This window comes from Arachis ipaensis, chromosome B05, assembly GCF_000816755.2.
Source record: "Arachis ipaensis cultivar K30076 chromosome B05, Araip1.1, whole genome shotgun sequence".
NCBI classification, from domain to species: domain Eukaryota; kingdom Viridiplantae; phylum Streptophyta; class Magnoliopsida; order Fabales; family Fabaceae; genus Arachis; species Arachis ipaensis.
Window position 1 is genome coordinate 27558527 of NC_029789.2, and position 8844 is coordinate 27567370.

Below are 8844 nucleotides of genomic sequence, written 5' to 3' on the forward strand. Positions count from 1 at the left end.
TTTTTAAAAAGAATTTTTAATAATTTTTTTTTTCGAAAACAGATGAGAAATATTTGAAAGATTTTTGAAAAATTTTTGAAAAGAAAACAAAAAGAAAATTACCTAATCTGAGCAACAAGATGAACCGTCAGTTGTCCAAACTCGAACAATCCCCAGCAACGGCGCCTAAAACTTGGTGCACGAAATTATGATCTCAGGCAACGGCACCAAAAACTCTGTACGCACGTCTTAATAAAATCGTTTTTCATTCACAACTTCGATACAACTAACCCGCAAGTGCACTGGGTCGTCCAAGTAATAAACCTTACGTGAGTAAGGGTCGATCCCACGGAGATTGTTGGTATGAAGCAAGCTATGGTCATCTTGTAGATCTCAGTCAGGTGGAAAATAATTGATTATGGAGTTTTCAAAATTAAATAATAAAATAAATAGAGAATAAAGATAGAAATACTTATGTATATCATTGGTGAGAATTTCAGATAAAGGTATAAAGATGCTTTCGTCCCTCTGAACTTCTGCTTTCCTGCTGTCTTCATCCAATCAATCTTACTCCTTTCTATGGCTGGCTCTATGTAACGGATTCTCATGAATGCCGCCATCAATCTAGCTTATACCACGAAGATTCTGATTAAGAGATCCAAGAGATAATCATTCAATTGAAGGTAGAACGGAAGTGGTTGTCAGGCACGCGTTCGTAGGGAATGATGATGATTGTCACGTTCATCACATTCATGTTGAAGTGCGAATGAATATCTTAGAAGCGAAATAAGTTGAATTGAATAGAGAAACAGTAGTACTTTGCATTAAATCATGAGGAACAGCAGAGCTCCACACCTTAATCTATGGAGTGTAGAAACTCTACCATTGAAAATACATAAGTGAAAGGTCCAGGCATGGCCGAATGGCCAGCCCCAAAAACGTGATCAAAGATAGCATAAAACTGATCAAAGATGTCTAATACAATAGTAAAAAGTCCTATTTATACTAAACTAGTTACTAGGGTTTACAGAAGTAAGTAATTGATGCATAAATCCACTTCCAGGGCCCACTTGGTGTGTGCTTGGGCTGAGCTTGAATGTTACACGTGTAGAGGTCAATCTTGGAGTTGAACGCCAGTTTGTAACGTATTTCTGGCGTTCAACTCTGGCTTGTGACGTGTTTCTGGCGTTTAACTCCAGACAGCAGCATAGAACTGGCGTTCAACGCCCTTTTTCGTCATCTAAACTCGGCCAAAGTATGGACTATTATATATTGCTGGAAAGCCCTGGATGTCTACTTTCCAACGCAATTGGAAGCGCACCATTTTGAGTTCTGTAGCTCCAGAAAATCCACTTTGAGTGCAGGGAGGTCAGAATCCAACAGCATCAGCAGTCCTTCTTCAACCTCTGAATCTGATTTTTGCTCAAGTCCCTCAATTTCAGCCAGAAAATAATACACAAACTCATAGTAAAGTCCAGAAATGTGAATTTAACATAAAAACTAATGAAAACATCCCTAAAAGTAACTAGATCCTACTAAAAACATACTAAAAACAATGCCAAAAAGCGTATAAATTATCCGCTCATCACCCACGTCTCCATAAATGAGGGTCACTCCAAATATAATATTTGAAATCACTCCTTAGTTTATCTCTTTGGTTTTTGGAAAAATTGGAAGAAAAGATCTAGGCGACCAAGTAATTAGCCATAGGAGCAAACCAATGGGTACTACTAGAGATTGCTTGCAAGCCATCTAACGGGAATGAATTTTCTATAGGAAATGGATCATATTTAATATGCTCAAGACGGCTCAAATGATCCACTCATATTTAATGTGCTCAATGTCAAATTCTTGCAAGAGCAAGATCCAACGAATGAGTATAGGCTTCGATTCATTCTTTGATAGCAAATACTTGAGGGCCGCTTGATCCTAGTACACTACTATCTTAGAGCCTAGCAAGTACGATCTAAACTTGTCTAATGCAAAAACAACCGCTCAGAGCTCTTTCTCGGTAGTAGTGTAATTCAATTGCACCGCATCCATTGTCTTTGAAGTATAGGCAATAATATAGGGAAGCTTACTCTCGTGCTGTGCAAGCGCAACACCCACAGCATGATTGGAGGCATCACACATGATTTCAAATGGTTGTGTCCAATCAGGGCACCTCACAATTGGAGCTATGGTTAGGGCCGTCCTCAGCTTCTCAAATGCCTCTTTGCAAGTATCGTAGAATTCAAATTCAACATCCTTTTGCAATAGATTGGACAGAGGTAGGGCTATCTTGCTGAAATCCTTGATGAATCGTCTATAAAAATCTGCGTGTCCCAAAAAGGAATGGACCTTCCTTATAGAAGAGGGATAAGGCAAACTAGCAATAACACCAACCTTAGCTGGGTCAACAGAAATTCCATCGCTAGAAACAACATGTCCCAACACTATACCTTTCCCAACCATAACATGACATTTTTCAAAATTTAATACAAGGTTAGTGTTGACATATTTTTCCAAAACCTTAGCTAAGTTGTTTAAACAGAAGTCAAAAGAGGTACCATATATGCTGAAATCATCCATAAAAACTTTCAAACAATTTTTCATAAGATCAAAAAAGATACTTGTCATGCACCTTTGGAACATAGCTGGTGCATTGAATAAGTTGAATGGCAACCTTTTATAATCAAAGGTTCCAAAGGGGCAAGTAAAAGTTGTCATTTTCTGATCTTCAGGAGTAATGTGTATTTGAAAGTAACCAGTAAAACCATCAAAAAAGCAATAATGGGATTTACCAGATAACCTGTCTAACATCTGGTCGCTGAATGGTAAAGGGTAGTGATCCTTTCTAGTTGCAACATTGACTCTTCTATAATTAATGCAAACCCGCCAAGAATTTTGAACCCTTGTTGTGAATATTTCACCATCTTCCTTCTTCACTGTTGTGATCCCAGACTTCTTAGGAACTACCTGAATCAGACTCACCCACTCGCTGTTAGAAATCGGGTAGATAATATCCGCATCTAGTAGTCTAGTGATCTCTTTTTTCACCACGTCAAGAATCATCGGATTAAGCCTTCTTTGTGGTTGTCTCACTGGCCGAGCTCCGTCTTCAAGGAAGATGCAATGCATGCATGTGTGTAGGCTAATCAACACAATGTCGGCTAAGCTCCAACTAATGGCTCTTCGATGCTTTCTTAAAACCTCAAAGAGCTTCTCCTCCTCTTGTGTAGAGAGCTCACTTGTAATGATGACTGAAAATTTGTTATTATTCTCAAGGAAAGCATATTTAAGATGAGGAGGTAAAGGTTTTAACTCATCACTCAACTCATATTGTGGTTCCTTGTCCTCATGACCATGGAAAGCATTCTCATCAATTTTCTCATGTTCACCCACACCTTGAATCTTGTTAAAGACTCACGTCTCCATGAATCTCCTTTTGTACTTCAGCTACCACTTCATCGATGATATCATACCGAAGGATGGAGTGCTCCTCTGGTGGATGCCTCATTGCTTCTTCCAAATTGAACTTAATGGTCTTGTCACCAACCTCAAATGAATAAGTGCTAGTGAAGGTATCTAGCTTAAATTTTGAGGTCTTTAGAAAAGGGTCTACCAAGCAGAATGGATGAAGGTTTCCCATTATTCATTGGAGGTATCTCAAGAATATAAAAATCAACAGAGAATACCAAATCCTTAATCCGCACAAGCACATCTTCTGCTATCCCGACCACGGTAATAACACTCTTGTCGGCCAAAATAAACTTCACGGTCGACCTCTTCAATGGAGCCAAATTCAACCATGCAAATGCTGAGAGGGGTATAATGCTTACGTACGCACCCAAGTCACACATACAGTCATATAATGCAACACCACCAATCCAGCAAGAAACTAAACATGGTCCCAGATTACTACATTTCTCCGAAATAGAATTCATCAACAAAGATATAGAGCTACCCAAAGAAAGAGTTTCAAGCTCACATATCCTATCCTTGTGTGTGCATAGGTCTTTCAAAAACTTGGCATACTTGGGGATTGTTGAATAACATCAAGGAGTGGGATTGTTACCTCAACCTTTTTGAAAACTTGCATCACGTTGAGATCAAATTCCAGAGCCTTCTTAGCTTTCTTGACCATAGTGGAAAAGGGGATGGGAATAGGCTCATCTATCATGGCCTTCCTCTTAGGCTCTTTGAGGTTCAATTCATCTTCTTCTTGCCTTGACACTTCCTCCTCATTCACATCTTGTGTCTCAACAACTACTTTTTTATTGTGAACATCCTCTACGGTCTTAGGAATCACTTCCTCCAACTAGGTTCTGGACCTTAGGGTGATTGCATTGAGGCTACTCTTTGAGTTAAGGAGAGGTTGAGAGGGAAGGCTATTAGAACTAGAAGGTTGGGAGGTGTTTGTGGTGTTGTTAAAAAAGGGCAAAGATATTCTAGAAGAGCCTCGACTATGGAAGCCATTTATTCACGAAGAATTCTATGGTTTTTATCTTGTTTCTCTACCATAGACTGGAGTCTCTCTTGCTCTTGGAGGAATGGATGGAGGGAATCCTCAATAGATGGTTGATTGGGAGAAGAAGAAGAAGGTTGGTTGGTGGGAGATTGTTGTCTTTGATGGGGTGGTCGGTATCTTTGGTTATGGGATTGGTTTTTGTGTTGATGTTGGAATGGTTGATTGTGGTGAGTTTGGTTGCTTTGGTAAGAGTGGTTGTTGAAGGGTGGTTGAGAAGAGGATTGGTAACTTTGTTGGTGTTGAGAAGGAGGGTTGGATGGCCATTGGTTCCACCTTTGGTGGGAGTTATCCCGCCACCCTTGAATGTAATTGTTCCAATGAGAGTAGGAACCTTGGTTTAGAGGGTGGTAGGAAAAATGGTCGTTATAAGGGTTAGTCACCGCAAGAGTGCAATCTCCTTGAATTTGAGGGTATTCATCGGTGTAGTGTAAAGTGCAAGAACATACACCACACACTCTAGGAGGTCCCTTAATTTGAAAGATTTGGGGTGGAGCTTGGATAGCTTGCATGGATAAAGAAGAATATTGCCCTTGATGAATTTTCTTGAGAAGATAGTCATCTCCCCAAGTACCTTGGTCAAAGCCGTATCGGAAGAAGATACTTCTGCCACACTCTTTGGGTGATTGTTCCTCACTTTAGCATGTTGATTGGTGTAATACCTGATGAACAGATTTTTGCTAGTAGAGAATTCACAAATAAAATCTCATTGTAAGTATGGTTTCTAAACCAACAATAATCCTTTCATACAAAAATTTAGTTGTCACTAAAGCAAACCCAATAAAAATAATAACCAAAGTATTTAAACCTCGGGTCATCTCTCAAGGAATTGCAGGAAAGTGTTCTTATAATTGGTTATGCAAAGATATATTTTGGGGTTCTGTGAATAAGAGAACAAGAAAAAGTAAATGGTAATAAAAATCAAATAATAAAGAGGTCTTGGCAAGGTTTTTTGGTCAAGGATCTCTATCCTTATCACTAACCACAACATGAGAATTGGCAAGGATCAATCCCATTAAATCATCCTCTAACTAGTAGTAAAGGAAAGTTAAATGAGCTATATCAATCCAAGTCCATAAGTCCTAGCTCTCTGATAAACCACTATTTTATGGTTTATCTTGTGCTCAATTGAGTGATTTTTATCAACTCTTTACCCACTTATTCATACTATTTGCATGGTTTTACATTTTTCTTCCTAATTTTGTGCTATGATTGAAAACATGTTTCCTGGGCCTTTAAATTTCCAATATTAATCCTCTTTTATTACCATTAGATGCCTTGATATATGTGTTAAGTGATTTCAGAGTTTATAGGGCAGGAATGGCTTAGATGATGGAAAGGAAGCATGCAAAAATGGAAGGAATACAAGAAGTTGAAGAAATTGCTAAGCTGTCCAGCCTGACCTCTTCGCACTCAAACGGTCATAACTTGAGCTACAGAGGTCCAAATGAGATAGTTTTAGTTGTGTTGAAAAGCTAACGTCCGGGGCTTCGCAATGATATATAATTTGCCATAGCTTCCTCGATACCAGACGACGCGAACGCGTGAATCATGCGGACGCGTGACCTGGCAGAAACGCAATCCACGCAAACGCGTGGACGACGCTTCCGCGTCACTTTCCCGCGACCTGTACATACCAGAATATGCTGGGAGCGATTTTTGGGCTGTTTTGATCCAGTTTTCAGCCCAGAAAACACAGATTAAAGGCTATAAAGTGGGGGAATGCATCCATTCATTGATAAGCTCATAATTCATAATTTTAGATGTAGTTTTTAGAGAGAGAGGTTCTCTCCTCTCTCTTAGGATTTAGGATTAGGATTCCTCTTAAAAGAATTAGGATTTCAACTTTATTATTCCAACTTACAATTTCTTCTGAGTTCCAGGTTCAATGTTCCTTTTATTTATTTTATCAATTCAGTTTATGAACTCTTTATGTTTAGATTGAATTTCTTTTATTAATGCAATTGAGGTATTTCAGATTTATGATTCTTATTTAGCTTTTTATATTCTTGGCTTTAATTGATTAACTGGAGGCTCTTGAGTTATCAAACTTATCGTGATTGTTAATTAATTTCTCTAATTGAATTGAATTCCACTAACTCTAGTCTTTCCTTAGGAGTTGGCTAGGACTTGGGGATCTAACTAATTAGTCCACTTGACTTTCCCTTGCTTTCGTAAAGGTTAACTAAGTGGGGTTAAACTCAATTCTCATAAGGATAACTAGGATAGGACTTCCGAATTTTCATACCTTGCCAAGAGATTTTATTATTATTAATTTATTTTTCTTGTCATTTAAATTACTTGCTTCTTATTTCAAAAACGCCCAATTTATAAAACTCATAACCAATAATAAGAACATACCTCCCTGCAGTTCCTTGAGAAGACGACCCGAGGTTTGAATACTTCAGTTTATAAATTTTATTGGGTTTGTTACTTGTGACAACCAGAACTTTTGTAAGAAAGGTTGATTGCTTGGTTTAGAAACTATACTTGCAACGAGAATTTATTCTGAATTCTAACTGTCAATCTTCCGTTCTTCACTCTCCACCAATTCAATTAGTGAGAACTAGAATTAATGGCTCCAATCATCAATTACTTGGACATTAGTAACTCAAGAGTCCCTAAGTTACCATCCAAGCCAAGAACATAAAATCCTACTCTAACATCCTTCCAAGCATTTTATCAAACACTTGGTAGGCACAAAATAAAAGCATAGAAAAGTAATAATAGAATATAAGATCTAAAACTAATAATTGCAAGATCAAATATTAACAAATAAAGGAAGAAGCAATAAACATCAAATACCTCAAATTGCATTAAATAGAAAATCAAATCTAACATGGAGTTCATAAATTCAATTGGGAAGATAAATAAACTAGAATGCTAAGACAATTAAAAGTAGAAGAGAAACTAAATTAAAGGAACATTGAACCTGGAATTGAGAAAAAATAAACCTAAAACTAAGAGAAATCCTAAAACCTAGAGAGAGGAGAGGGCCTCTCTCCCTAGAAAAGTACATCTAAAACCTAAATTATGAATAATGAGAAGTATGAATGAATGATTGATTCCCCCCACTCTGTAGCTTTTAATCTATGTTTTCTGGGCCGAAAACAGGGTCAAAAATAGCCCAGAAATTTCCCCAGTGTTTTCTGATGCATCCAGCACGTGGTTCTCTGTCACGCGTACGCGTGGATTGAACTTTCGCCAGGTCATGCGTACGCGTGATCCACGCGTGTGCGTCTCCTAACAGCATCGCAACTATGGCAAATTATATCTCATTTCGAAGCCCTGGATGTTACCTTTTCAACGCAATTGGAACCGCCTCATTTGGACCTCTGTAGCTCAAGTTATGGTTAATTAAGTACGAAGAGGTTAGGCTTGACACCTTTACAATTCCTTCAATTTCTTGTATTCCTTCCACTTTTGCATGATTCCTTTTCATCCCCTAAGCTATTCCTGCCCTGTAAACCCTGAAATCACTTAACACACATATCATGGCATCGAATGGTAATAAGAGGGGATTAAACATAGCAACTTTAAGGCCAAAGAAGCATGTTTTCAATCATAGCACAAAATTAGGAAGGAAAATGTAAAACATGCGAATTATATGAATAAGTGTGAGTTTAGTGGATAAAATCCACTCAATTAAGCATAAGATGTACCATGAAATAGTGGTATATCAAATCTCCCCACACTTAAGCATTAGCATGTCCTCATGCTAAGCTCAAGGAGACAAAAGGAATGAATGGGGGAAAGTAAGACTCATGAAATGCAACCTATGAATGCAACTATATGCCAAGATGTTTCTATCTACTTGGTTAAAAATAAATAAGCTCTACATGACAAAAATAAACTAGATTTCACTAATTTAAATCACATAATAAAAGACAGGTAAACTTGAAAGAAGATAGCTCATGAAAGCAGGGAACATAGAATCAAGCATTGAACCCTCACAGGAAGTGTATATGCACTCTAATCACTCAAGTGTCTAGGGTTAATCCACTCTACTCTTCTCTAGTCATGCTTCCTAAAACTTTGTTCTTCATCTAACCAATCAACAAATATTTAGTATACCAATGCAAACATCATGAGGTCTTTTCAAGGTTATAATGGGGCTAAGGTAAGGGTGAGGATATATGTATGGCCAAGTGAGCTATAATATGAATCTTTGACTAACCTAAGCTTTCACCTAACACACACACACTCTATGTAACTCTAAAATCATGCCTAGCTACCCATAATTCCCACTTTTGCATCACATACTCATGTACCAAATTTTCCTTAATTTCACCACATATGCATTGATCTTTTATTAAACTTAGCTTTGGGGTAATTTTGTCCCCTATTTATTTATTTAT

The 8844-nt window shown here is 37.8% G+C and overlaps 1 long non-coding RNA gene across 1 annotated transcript in view; it reads left to right on the forward strand.

Moving 5' to 3' along the window:
- The window catches only part of LOC107641818, a 12768-nt gene continuing 5484 nt past the window's right edge, over nucleotides 1561-8844 (forward strand). The window contains exons 1-2 of the long non-coding RNA XR_001620446.2: nucleotides 1561-1572; nucleotides 6946-6949. This is a non-coding gene — a long non-coding RNA (uncharacterized LOC107641818). The remainder of the gene's footprint in view (nucleotides 1573-6945; nucleotides 6950-8844) is intronic.